A 14,311-nucleotide genomic window follows, 5' to 3' on the forward strand; every position below is an offset into this window, starting at 1 on the left:
AGGAGGAGCAGCAAAGTTGGCCAGGGTCTCTTGTCTGATTCCCTGCAGGCTGGAGGCCAGGACAGCCTCTGTAAGGAAGCAGGCAGGAACACATACGGTCTTGAATCAGATCGTTGCCTCTCAGTACTTGCTTCTCTGGCCACAGCAGGAGCAAGAGGCTCCTGGAAAACCCCACCTCCTTGCCAGCTCTTCCATGAACACACCCTGGTCCTGGGGCCTCTCCATGCAGGAGCAGTCACAAACTCCAGAGGTGGCAGCAATGCTGGCTACAACACCCGTCCCAGCGTCACTGGCCCCAACGCCCAGCCAGCCGCCCGTCCCTTCCCTGCCAGTATTCATGGACTACGCAAAACAACCAAGTGAGTGAGCAAGGGCTGACCAAGGAGTGGGGGCAGTTCGGGGTAGGGGGTTTGAGGTTCCCAAACTGGAGGTGGTTGTCTGTGCCCTCTTCCTTTTTAGCCCTCAGGGACAAACACAGGAGGCCCCAGCAGGTTGCCTGTCAAGGGGCAGGGAACACTGAAATGTTGATCTGTGTAGGTGTTTTGACTCCTTTGGTTTGCTTTTCTGTGCTCCTCCCACCCTCTGTCTCTCTTCAGACCCCCCCCCCACCCCGCCCAACTCTGTTCTTACTCCTTTCTGTTCCCAGGCAAGGAACTCATTTAGCCCAAAGCAATTTTAGGGCACCCAGTAGAGAGATCCACAGAGGCTGCTGCTTCTCCTGCTAGTGCTGGTGGTGCTGGTAGTGCTGCTGAGGAGTGCCCAGGACTAGGTGCCAGGGGAGTCAGAGTCAAAAAAAAATCATTTTATATCTGGAAATCCAAGACGCAAACCCAGAGTTAAAATAAGAAGCCTAAGAACACTTCACAAAATATTTGTTTGATTTTTTTTAATGTGAAAGAAAAATTAAACTGACACAATTAATTGTTCATTAGTTTACTAATGTTTTTCAAATACACAAATTTCCAAATATGATTAGAACTCACACTTTAACCTTTCATCTTTACTAACAGCCTTTTAAATTAAAAATATATGTTTAAAGCAAAAAAAATACGCATCGCTGTCAGGTCTGCCGACCCCCCAGCCAGTTTCTCAAGTCAGGCACTTCCTACTCCCTGTGGAGGCCTAGGGATCTCTAAGACCCTCCAACTTCCCCTGTCATCCCCATCTTCACTCCCCATTCCCTGCCCTTAGCCTCCCTCAGTACCCCTTTTTTTATTCCCTCCCTCACCCCACCCCATCACTGTCCCAAGTTTTTAAAGTGAGGGACAGAGGATTGAGCGACATCCCTGTCCCCATCTTGGCCATTTAGTCTGTGTTTGCCTGTCTGTGACTTACCCTGCTGTATACCATGGCACAATTGTTCTCTCAGAGTCACCAGGCCAGATGTCTCCCAAGAGCCTCTGAAAGACATTTGTTTCCATGCTAGGCCGGTTTTTCTCTTGGAATTGCTGGGTCCAGGAGAGATTCTGGCTAGCCACTGTGACCATACCTGAGAGCTGGCTGTCCTCCTGATTCCCGAAGACCCAGAAGGAAGAGACATCCCCAGCTCCATGCCTAGGGTAGCTTCTCTTGGGTGCCTGAGGTAGCTTCTCTTGGGTGCCTGGGCTACCACATCACTTTTGTTGCCCTCAGCCCCTTCCCTGCTCTGGCCAAGCCTGGGAGGGGAGAGGAAGGCAGGAGGACCCCGTCGTAACCCCTGTCATCCCTCCTCTTGCTAGCGGATCCGAGCCAGCCGAGAAGCAGGCTCACGGTTGGTCATGGAGGGCTGACGATAAACTGATCCTGAACGTGGTGGGCACGTGCCATGAGACCTACAAGGGCACCTTGTGGGCCTTTCCAGGCACCTGCCTCTACAAGTTGACTGAGCCACCCCAACCTGGCACCCCAGCTGCTCAGGGTCCACCAATTCAAGAGTTTTTCTTTGACCAAAATCCTGAGCCCTTTGGCTATGTGCTGGCTATGGTACTCAGCAGCTGCACTGCCCTGCCAATGTTTGTCGGGATGTCCTAGAGGAGGCTTATTGGGGCCTGGTGGAAGCACTGCTGGCACCTTGCTGCTGGCTTAAGCTGAGTGGCAAGGACACACAAACCCAGGACTTCCTATCTTGGGAGGTCTGTGAGAATGTCCACATGGATGAGCGCCTTCAGTGGAACTCCAGTGAAGACCAGAGACTGCGGAATACTTGGAAGCCATGGCTCTGGGTGCTTCTTGACCAACCCCAGTCTTCCCTAGGGGCCAAGGTAACTCACTAACATTGTGCGGTGCCATGCTAGTCATTTGTACTCCCAAAGGACCCTGCCAAGTTGCCACAATGGCTACACACTTGACATGGTGTTTGGGACCTGAATCTGAAGAGATGCTCAGGACAATTTGAGGGAATCTCCAAAAACGGGGGAGGGAAGAAGGGTGGGAGTCTAGTTAGAGAGGTGGGATGGCTGGTAAATGGGGGTACTTCTGACATGCCTCTTTTTCCCCAGTGCTTTTCTATGATCTCCACACTCTTTGCCGTGTGTGCTCTGGTCATCTTCTTCCAGGAGACAAAGGTCCAGCTGGATTACTTCTCTGTCAACTTCATTCCTATGGGACATGGGGTGAGGGCAGGGGGAAAAACAGCAGCAGTAGCAGCAGCAGAACAACGGTCTCGTTTACCACTGTGCCCCCGACCTGCTCTACCTGGAACTACTCTGTGCCCTTTGGTTTGGAGCTGAGCTCTTTGCCCGTGCCATTTCCTGCCCTGATAAGGTGCACTTCCTGTGTAGCCCTCTCAATCTAGCCTACATCTTCTGTCTGTTCCCTGTGCTGGTGGAACTGGTAGTGGGTGACAAGGCTGAATGGCAACCCCATCTCAGCCTAATGCTTGGGGCCATTCATTCTCTCTATGTCCTCTGTGTGCCTTTCTCCTGATTTGGGTGGCTGAGATCTTATTCTTTGGCTTGCTCTTCCTCTATGGGGAGCTCTTGAGTATGTCCACCCGAGGTCAGGGTGAGCCTCACTTTGGAGACATTTCTACATGTCTCTGATGGACTGTCATAACACTCACCACTGTCGGCTATGGAGATGTCTACCCTCTCTCTGCTCTGTGCCAGCTCAATGCTGCTGTCACAGCCACTGTGGGCTTGTGCACCAGTGTCGTGCTGGTGCCTGTGCTCCTAGTCTGCTTCCAGTGCTATTATGCTGTAGCCCTGGCTCGCCAGAAACGTAGGCCCAGTGGGATCCTGTGATGGTCCCAGTGGTCTAGATGGGTGTATCCCACCTTCCCTTCCTTCCTCTTGTCAGTTTTTGGTTACAGATAAGGATTTCTGGCTTTGGATTTGGCAAAGAATCCTTCAAGAGTAGTCCCAGGTCATGGCAATCCCTGCTAGTCAGGATCAGCTAGCCATGGCCTGAAAGGTAGACTCCTTCCCATCATCAGGGAGGCACCCTGAAGGAGGCAGCTTAGGGGCAAGGCCAGCTAGGCTTCAGCTTCCCCCTGCCCCACCCTAGACTTTTCTCTTAATCCTAGAGTGACCAGGAGGCATAGAGGATAGTTCTTCCTGGACTGGTGCTATATGCCCCTCTCAACAAGTTCTCCCTTACCATTACCTAATCCCAGTCCCCCAGCTAGACTGTAGTCTAGATGGGGAAATTTTGAGTGATGGTAGCAATATAATATTAACATCAGTCACCTATAGATATCATTGGTGATTGGCTGTGGATATCTGACTGGTTATGGGTGTTGATGGTGAATGGTACCAGCAGTGCCCAGGTATAGCCAGATTGTAACATTGCTCCCTGTACTGCTCCTGGCACAAGTGCTCCTTAGAATCATAAAGGGGCCTTTGAAGATTCTCAGAGACATTAAACAGATGAGAGTCAGTCAGGTCTGAACCCAGAGTAGCACTCTAACTTGATAACCTCCTCTTCATCCCATTTTGTCCTTCCCCCTTCCTCTCCTCTCCTTCCCATCTCTGATTTTTTAATAATATTTTAGATATAGTATTAACCATCATTAACCATGATATATTAGTCATTATTAGTCACACTATTTCAGCTACAATAACAATATATAGTCACTAATAGACACGAAATGTTATCATTGCATATTACATAGATGGGAAGGAGGAAATTGGATTTGTTGGCAAGAATAAGCAAGTGATTTCCTCTTCAAGATTTTTTACATATTTTTGGATTTTTACTCATTTACAATTCTTTTCTTTTTTTAATTTCTTCTAAACACTTTTCAGTACCCACAACGGGTCTACCTCCAATCCTTGCTGCTACTGAATATTCCCACCTTCCTACCTTTTCTTCTCCTCCCTCTCCTTTCCCCCTCCTCTTTCTGCTACCTGCATGCTCTTCCCTCCTGGCTTTTCCTGTGGTGCCCACAACCATGCACCTCTCTTTGAACTGGCTTCCAGGAAGGAGAGAAGGGACGTACTCAGGTCTGACTTCAAGTCAGGTCACTGGGGTGTCTGAGGAAGTGCCCCAGGCAACTAAGCTGAACTGGGAGGTTGAATTGAACTCTCACTGTTGCTGAAGCTGTGAGCGTAATTCTGTTTACAAAACTTTTAAATAAAATATCCTTTGAAGTCTCCATTCCAGGGTCCATCTGTGGTTCCTCTGACAGTAGATTATGGGCACCAGCAGGGATAGGGTGGCGTAATAAACTAATGGCAAGATGTGTGGACAAATAATTTGATAGAGTAAAAAGCAGTTTCTATCTTTATTGTATGTGTTCCTCACAATAAACTAGTATTACTCATAGACACCTTGACTAGGAAAGAAGAACTTTTTGTTTGTGGTGGGAACAGGGCAGGGAGAGGAAGGAGACAGGTCCAGGAGTTGAAGAAATGTAATGGAAGGCTGGCTTTCTTGTTTAGGGCATGGTGGTGGAAACCCTTATCATAGGTGGGAGGTTGAGGAAGGAGAGGTTTCCATTTAAGAAGCACTGAAAGGGCTTCCCTGGTGGCGCAGTGGTTGAGAGTCCGCCTGCCGATTCAGGGGACACGGGTTCGTGCCCCGGTCTGGGAAGATCCCACCTGCCGCGGAGCGGCTGGGCCCGTGAGCCATGGCCACAGAGCCTGTGCGTCCGGAGCAACGGGGGAGGGCACAACAGTGAGAGGCCCGCGTACCGCAAAAAAAAAAAAAAAAAAGAAGCACTGAAAGAAGAACAAGAGTATGACAAAACATCAAAGACAATCTCCATCTTCTCATTACCTAGTAGTGAAAGATGTTGGAACACTTAGCTGCTTTCAGAGACCATTCTAGTCCACTGCTCTTAAGTTAAAAATGGGAAAAATGAGGTGTAGCGAAGGGAGAGGATTTTCCCAAGGGCACGCAGAAGTACTGGCAGAGCTGGGAGTTCTGTTACTTCAGAGAAATACTGTATCAATCTTTGTTAACTCACCAGCATCAGAAGTGGATGATTAGAATTTCCAGCCAAAAGTAGAGAAGACTGTATCCCATTGTAGGCAGCAGCAATGGTAGCAGTGGGATGAGGGGGTGGAGATGGGGTTAGGATGTCAGGGAGAGCCTTGGAAGACCTCAGGGAATGGCTGGGCCCTATTTGGGTAGGAAAAGAATGTAACAGAACATTATAAAGAGAATGAGGTAAAATGCCAGGGCTGGGAGAAAACTGAGAGTTCATCAAGTCCAACACCCTCCTGTTTCAGGTGGGGAAACTGAGACCCAGAAAGAGGCTGGGACTTGACCTGGTTTATATAGTGAGTCAGGAGCAGAACTAGAGCTGCAACCACCTCTGTCACATGAGAACACTGTCTTCCTTTGTGTTCCCCCTTGCATCTGCATTGGATGGTCAGACGTTTTAACCAAGAAGGAGGGTGGGGGAGTATATGGTTTCGTGACTTGCCTAGTACTTCTATAATGGAACATAGAATGACAGCAATAAAAGGCTTAGTCTGTGCCTATTTCTGTAACAGAACCATACATCTGAATTCATCCTAAGCCTCCAGCACATAATGCCCTGCAAGAATGAGTCCACAGATTGTCCCAAATATAGTGAAACTCTAAGACTAAGCCCACAAATCCCTTGAACCTTAGGGCCTTCCCCAAATATTGAGCATTTTCCAGTATTTATTCTCCTTATGATTTATGTTCTCATTTTTGTACTAAGGTCATACTGGGTCTTCTGCAAAGGCATGAATTGTTTCTACTCTGAGGAGGGCAAGAAGTAGATGGGGATGCTAAACACTTTAATTTGAGCATATGGTAGATATGTGTGTCTCATATGTGAAAACTTCTCAGTCACAGAATTAACTTATACTCACCCTCACAGCACAGTCACACTCCACCCCCAAATACTGAGCCACATCACCCCAAATCTACATATGTTACCCATGGCAGAGACCCCACTGGCCATGGCCTCTGTACAGCACTGGAAAACCTCTTGCTACTGCTGTCTGGGAAGGAAGGTACAATCTCCCAGCACACACTTCTGTCTGGATTCCTCTAATTAGGGAGGGGCCAGAAAGTCTGCCGGCCAACCCCTAGTTTATGTGTCTGGCTTTTTCTGGTGAAGCATCTGGTTGTCTTCTGTGTCCCACTCCTGCTTCAGCTCTTTTGGCAGAGTTGGCCTCATCAGGTCAAGTCGAGTTTGGCCTGTGCTTTCAGGTCTGACCTATAGAGGGCAACCACTGCTAGTTTATGAGAAATTATTCAGGGTGTGGTCTCCCCCTCCTTTCACTTCATTTTTAGCCTTCGTAAAATTCTAGAACCACAGGCTATCAGAATCAGAGTGTATGGGACTTCTCTGGTGGTCCAGTGGTTAAGACTCCATGCTTCCACTGCAGGGGGCACGAGTTCAATCCCTGGACAGGGAACTAAGATCCCACATGTCATGTGGCATGGCCAAAAAAAAAAAAAAAAAAAAAACTTTAAAAAAAGAACTAGAGGGTGTGTTTTAGAAAACTTATATTTGGATCCCTTTATGATATAGATAGGAGAAATTGAGGCCCAGAGAAGGGATGAGACCAGTCTAAACTCAGACAATGTTTCAGTCTGGCAGTTAGAGCTAGAACTCAGATTTCCCAAATCTCAGTCCAGAACTCTTGAAACACAGCACTAAGCCTCTAATCCAAATGCCTCATTTTATAGTTTCAGAAACTGAGGCTCAGGAATGAATTTGTCTAAAATCATACAGTTGTTGTGACAGAGCTAGGACTGGAACCCAGATATTCTAAATTCTAGTCCAGGACTCTTGAAAGATAATGTTAGGCATCTAGATTATCCTGTACGTTATAGATGGAAAGGGCTCAGAGAGGGAATGCAATCTTCCTGAAATTACAGAATAAATTAATTACAGTCAGAACTAGAACCCAAGGCTGGCTGTAGAATAGAGGCTGAAGAAAAATTGGGGATTCTGACTTTTAGTGCCTCAGAAGCTCCAGTGGCTTGGGGACTTGGCATCTCTGAATTAAATAGCAGATACTTGCAGTCCTTGCTTAAGCTGGACATTTAGTCCCTAAGAGGCTGGAATCTGGGGCACAGTGTGTATGTATGTGGGGGGGGGGAGGTTCTGTCCACCCTTGTTCCGGCCCCCCTTCATGGAAAAAGCTCCTAACGAAAGGCTCACCTCATTTCTCCCCTTTCAAGGCCTCTGGTTTGAGAGTGAGAGGATGACTCATTCAGCACCCACAGTTGCCCCTGCTGAGAACATAATTGCTAGCTAGGATATCACCATAGCACCCAGCCATCACATTTGCAGAGTGCTGTCTTGTTTTTGTCAAGGTTCTTTCCTATATTTTTCTTTCATTGAAACTGCTCCAAGCCCTAGGGAGCCAGATGAGGCAGATATCATTACTCCTTTTACAAAGAGAAACTGATTTATGGGGGTTGGACAGGGGGGAAGTCTTGACTGAACAAATTTAGAACAGACTAATCCCTTAATCCCTTGATTTCCAAGTCCCTTGATCAAAGAATCCCTTGATCCTTTGATTTCCAAGTTTCTGGAGTTTTCCACATGAACACCCAGAGCCCCAGAGGAAGCATCAGTGTCCCCCAACTGCCCTGATGGCAGCTTCCTCCCTCATTTATTCATCAGTGTCAGACACTATATTGAACTTTCACTGGAGATGAAGAAGATCTAGACACTGTTTTTGAATATTCACAATCTGGATATCTATCAAGTCTCTACCTGACCCATCACTATCCTCAGCCTTCTCTTCTAGCAAAATGCTCTGAAAAGTGCCTTTCAACTGATGGTGTTAAATCAATTTTATAATCTTTTCAGAGCACTTGATTAGGAGTCAGGAGACCAGCATTCTAGTTCTAGTTCTTCCATTACTTCACTGTGGAGTGATGGGTCATTCCTTTCCTGTTGTCTGTTTCACATCTGTAAAATGGTAAGGCTGAGGAGTGGGAAGATGGAGCATTTGGGTGTTAAGAACCTCCGGCTCAGATCATCTAGGAGATGGAGATTCTTTGGGCAATGCCCTCTCTTTAGGTGAAAAGCTGGAGGGTAGGAGCCAGCTGACTCTGCTATGAGACCCTTCATCCTGGCTGCCTTCCTCCTTAGCTCTGTGAGCCCTTTTCAAGGGGAGGGGTGAGGGATTTGAGCTTCCTGAGGCCCTCAGAGGGACCTCATTTCTACCTCTACTCACCAGCAACACTCAGGAAGCATCAGAGCTGTTTTGAGTTAGAAGCTATTCAGCCAGATTCACCCCCTGGGGTTGAGGGTGGGGCAGAGACAGAGAGATAGAATCAGAAACAGAGAGACATAGAAGAGAGAGAGGCAGAAAGGAAGAGGCAGAGAAACAAAGAGGGAGCAGAGAGAGAAGGGCAGAGAGGGAGAAGAGGAAGAGAGAGAAGAAAAAGAGACAGAAAGATAGAAGGAAAGAGAGAGGGAGAGGAAGGAAGAGGGGAGGGAGGGAGAAAGCCAGTGAGAGAGAGAGAGAGAGAGACAGAGAAGAGAGAGGGAGAGAGAGAAGAGAGAGGGAGAGGGAGAGAGGCAGGAAGAGACAAAAAGAGACAGAGAAAGAGGAGATAAGGAAACACAAAACAGTGAGGAGAGAGACAGGCAGGGGAGGTGGCAGAGAAAGAGAGAGAATAATAGAGATAGTGGACATATCTAGTCCCTGATGTCCTCATGGGAGTAGCTGCATAAAATCCTGCATCTTGCAATAATAGAATCCAGAACTGGAAGTATCCTTGAAAAAACTGAGGCTGGAGAGGAGTTGAGAATTGCCTGTAGTCACACAGCAAGCTAGTGGCAATGTCAAGACTCAAACTCATGACTAGAATAAGGTAACTCAAAAAGAGGCTGGAGTGAGATTCCAGAGGCCTGGGCTTTGTCAGTCTGTCTTTGCTGGACTGTGGGCAATGCAGTAACACAAGAAGAGTGCCAGAACATTGACTGCCCCAGAGGAGGCAGTAGCATGAGGGGATTTCGTCCTTTTCCCCAATCAGCTCTCCTCTGAGGATCAAGACACACAAAGCTGTGAAGGCTAAATGGGGTAAGTTCTGTTCACTTATACAGTGCTTTTGGGAGATTTTAGAGGTAGACTTCATGGAAGAGGTTACCTTAGGGTTGGGCCTTAAAGGATGAAAACATTTAAAAAATTTTAATGCAAAGATGGAGTCATCCTACTGAAAAATTCAAACAACCCAGGAAAATCTAACATGGGTAAGATTTTGATAAGTGCAGACGGAGTGGTTCTAGTCCAAGTGAATAGCACAAGGGTCAGGAGAGCTTGGGGTGAGCATGTGTAAGGGGCTGGGCAAGGTGCCATTTGCTTTCTGGAGAGCAGAGGGCATGAACAGAGGCAAGGAGTTCCAGGTTTTGGTTGCCCCATGAATGTCAGGTGTCCAGGTTTGCTTGCGCTGACAGTGGAGAGAATAGGAAGGATTTTTGAGCAGAGATGAGGCAAGAACAGGGCTGAGCTGTAGAAAGATTCCCTCTGGCAGGCAGCCTGCCTCAGGGAAAGTGTATTAGTGGAAAGATACTGACATCAGGGAACCGATAGAAGATATTTTCTGTTGTCTGGTGATAGACGGGTCTGATGCAGTGGAGTGGGAGTGGGTATGGATGTGGTGAGGAGAGGATGGCTTTCTAAGGCTTCTTTGGAAAAAATACTCTATAGGATTTGAATTAGGATGATTGTTGGGGGAGGAAGCAGAAGGATGAACAGGGGTTCAGGAAGTCGTCCCTCAGAACTTCCAGACAGCTAACTTTTTTTGTAGCTTCCCATTGGAGCTACAATGTGTGTGTGTGTGTGTGTGTGTGTGTGTGTGTGTGTGTGTGTGTGCATGCGTGCATCTTTTTTTTTCTGTGTGTCTGTTGCTCTGAGAGTGTATGTTTCTTTGTGTCTCCCAATGCTCATGTGCAGCTTCCTGCATCTGTGTATCGATGCGTGTCTCCAAGCATCTAAATGAGTCTATATTTTCTGTGTGTTTCATCTAATCTATGCTGTGGTTAAATTGTTGGCTAACAGAATGACTTCACATTGTCTTATGCATTTGGGGGTGCAGGAATAGTCATCCTTTTCCCTAAATGTGTTTCTGAATTCTACTTGCTAATCTAGGCTGTGATGAACTTGATTGATTAAAAGAACTATTTCAAATTGCCTGTGCTCCATGGCACAGCTACAGCTTGAAATCCAATTATTGCTGGCTGTAGGAACTACAATAATGTGTTTGGCTTGATTTCCAGACAATAATTTAGGACCTCACTACCTCTCTATGCAAATGTACCCAGCTAAATGAGACCAGAACTGAGAAAGTTTTTTGCAAATGGAACTCTGGCTCAATGAGAGTTCTCTGCTGCCTTGTGAATGAAGTGGGGAGGGGGCTGCAGCCCTGAAGGACCCCAGACACCTGATTATGGTTTGATTCTGCCTAGAGACAGAAGCGTGGAGTCCACACAGGTTTTAGGTCACTTACAGAGTTTAGACCATCCACTTCATTTTCTTTCCATTTCAACCTGTGAACTGGGGAGTCTTCTCATCATGCTTTCTTCTCCTCCCCAGGAGCCAGCAGCTCTATCAGGCACAGTAGACTGTCAATAAGTATGTGTTGCCTTGAATTGAATTATGGCTGTCTAGGCCAAGGCTCAAAGAAAAAAAGAACTTTATCTAATCTCTCATAGAGGAATTACAGCTTGAACCCTGGTTTCTGAATTTCCTGTCAAGAGCTCTTTTAACTATATCATCCTGCTCAGGCTTGAGATAGCTCAATTTCAGACCACGGGAGTGGATGGCTTATGCTGCACTGACCAACGGTGCAACTGGGACCAGTTCCTTTTCCCTCTCTGGGCCTTAGTGCTGTCATCTACACCATGGAAAGTTTAGACTATGAGGTCTTGAAAGGGCCCTTAAAGTTCTGTTTCTAGGAATTTGTGACCAACACTGAGAAATAAACTTGTATGCCCCTGGGTGAGGTAGAGAGGGAAGGAAGCAGTTAGGGCCTGTCTCAGAGTCTATGTGTCATACATTTCTCCCCTTCTCCTGACTCCAAATCTCCATTAAAAGAAGTAAAATAACTTTTCCGGTTTAGGAAACCTTGCTCTGACCCATAAGCCACTGGACCTCTGGGAAGTGGGACAGCATGTCCGGTCTGTAGCCTCCAAAACCTTATAGGGTTAGAAAGGCCTAAGTGGCTGACCAGGCAGGTGGGGAATGGTTGGCCCAGAGAAGTTCTTCAGTTCCGGAGGATCTAACTCTGGTGGGGAAGGGGGGCGACTGCCACTTAGCCCTGGGCCAAGCCAGTGTGTTCTGGAAAGGCCAGGAATGATGTCATGGGACGCTTTGGGCTGCAACAACAGGAAACCACTGAGTGTTTACATTGGCTTGTAGAGCCCAGGCAGCCTGTTTTTTCTTCACTTCCTCAGTCTATCTGTTTCCTCTGATTCAAATACTATGAAGAGAGACTCACTGCCCAGGCCAGGAAAAGCGGAAGGGAGGACCTCAGGAGAAACAGCCCCCTTCCCAGCCCAGAGTGCTAGATGATTGGGAGGGAAGGTTAGCATTACTCTAGCTGGGGCCCTGCCAAGGACAGATCTTAGGATAGGGGAAGCAAGGTAGTTAGGACATGCTCTGAGTGCTCTACAACCATAATGCCTCCTCCATAATTATACTAAAGTGACTCTGACCTACCTCTCCAGCCCCACTATCTTTCACCAAGCTCCTAGGCAGTATGACAGGGTGGTTCAGAATGTGGTCTTGGTGTCAGGCGGACCTGGGTTTGACGATCTACCTTACCACTCACCGCTGGCTGTCTGAGAGTGAACAGTGGCTTTGCTTTTCCAAACCCTTACTTCTCTAGCCTCAGTTTCTTCATTGGCCAAATGAGGATAACTAATACCTCACAGGGCAGTTCTGAGAATTAAATGAACTAATGTATGGTATGTATGGTGTCCAGTGCAGAGTTAGCACTCGATAAATGTCAGCTTTAATTACTATTCCTCAGACGTGCCAAGTTTAAAAAAAATCTATCTTAACTCCTTTATGCCATCTGAAATAGGATCCTTTCCCTTAAAGCGTGCTTCAACTGGTAGGGCAGAGACACCATCTAGAACAGTGCAATCACCCCACTGAGGCCAGTGAAGGGGAAACAGTTTTCCCAAGGTTACACAGAAAATGAATTCTATAGCCATGGCTAGAACTACTACTAGAACTAAAACTTGGATTCTCCAGAACCCTAGCTCAGCTATGGTTCCAGTGCACCATGCTGAACTCAAAAAGCACCAACTGCTAGACCAAACCCTTAGTAGCCCTTATGATTCATCAACTGGTAATACTACTTTTCTCCAAGAGGATGTATGTATTTGTGTGTGTGTGTGTGTGTGTGTGTGTGTGTGTGTGTGTGTGTGTGTAGTATTGCTACTGCTAAACTACAATACTAAAATTTATTGAGTATTATTATGAATACGTTATAAGTATCAACTCATTTCATCCTCACAACAACCCTTTAAGGTAGGTACTATTATTATTAGACCCATTTAATAGATGAAAATATAGGCTCTGATAGGTTATGTGATTTGCCCAAGGTCACACAGCTGGAAATGACAGGTCCAGGAGGTAAATCTAAGTAGTCTGACTCCAAGTTGATGAGCACCTGAAATGTGGTTACTCTTACTAAGGAACTTAATTTTTAATATAATTTTATTTCAATAAATCTAAAGTTAAAGTTTAATAGTCACTTGAAGCTAGTGGCTACCATGTTGGACAGAGCAGGTGTAGGCAATACTGCTTCTCCAGAAGGATAGAAATCATATCTAATAAACTTTTGTGTCATGACAGTGCCCTGCACAGTGCATGGCAAATCTATTACGTTCATCTATTCAGCTAAGTTAGGAGGATTTTGTGATTCAGGCAAGAAGGGAGTCTATACTACAGCAGTTACAGTCAGGAGGGATATTTGGGAAATCATTGTTATCATCACTATTATCATAGATAGCTAACAGGTATTAAATACTTACTATGTGCTAGGCAACTGTTCTAAGTGATCTACCTGGATTAATTCACAACCTTATGAAGTAGGTATAAGTACTGTTATCATCATTCCCATTTTGCAGGTGAAGGCACTGAGGCACAGAAAGTTTAAGTGACTAGTAAGTTGCAGAGCCAGCATATAAGCCAAGGAAATCTGGCATTAGAACCCAATCTCAACAATGACTGTATACTGTGAAGAAGAAGATAGTATCTGTGGGACTCAGTGTTGGGTTAGATGTGGGGATTAAGAGCAGTCAAAGATGACTTACATGTTCTTTTGGTCATGGAATTCTGGGTAACCAGTAGGACATTTATGCATCTAGGGGACACTGGGGCAAAGGAACAGATGTACGGGGAGCAATATGAAGACTTTGGTTTGGTTCATAGTAGGGTTGTGTTGCATGTGGGATGTCCAGGGGAAGATATACAGTAGATGGTTGGCCATGTGGGTTTGGAGCTCAAAGAAGTGTGCAGATCTATAGATAGAACATTGGAAGTCATCAGAATAATAATGGTAATTGAAGTCACAGGAGTGGATGTGATCTCCCAGGGATAATTTGTAGTGTTAATAGAGGCCAGAAAGCACTATGCATCAACATGAAGGAGAGATTCTCTGATAGTGGAATTTTATGTAGAATGTATGGACTTCTTTTGAAGCTTGTGGTAGGTAAGCAAGAAAAAGTACAAGGAACAAGGAGGTCAGGGAGAGAAACTGAACATTTTCCCCTGTGGGGGAATCTTCTCTGGCTTCCCCCAGTGGGAATGTCTTTCCCCCAAATCTATTCTTATCCAGTGGTCTCTAGTTCAGACTTTGGCTCCATCATGAACACAATTGGGCAAACCCCAACCCTGGGCGTCATCTTTGACATTTCCATCTCCTTCACCTA

The 14,311-nt window shown here is 46.4% G+C and overlaps 1 pseudogene across 1 annotated transcript; it reads left to right on the forward strand.

The window, feature by feature from the left end:
* Window positions 1–223: 223 nt before the first annotated feature.
* On the forward strand, window positions 224–3,221 carry LOC309840066 (voltage-gated potassium channel KCNC4-like; annotated as a pseudogene). The gene is made up of 3 exons: window positions 224–363; window positions 1,719–2,240; window positions 2,623–3,221. The product of its transcript is annotated as a voltage-gated potassium channel KCNC4-like (transcript).
* The last annotated feature ends 11,090 nt before the right edge of the window (window positions 3,222–14,311 follow it).

Source organism: Grampus griseus (genome assembly GCF_964374135.1).
Source record: "Grampus griseus genome assembly, chromosome: X".
NCBI lineage: Eukaryota > Metazoa > Chordata > Mammalia > Artiodactyla > Delphinidae > Grampus > Grampus griseus.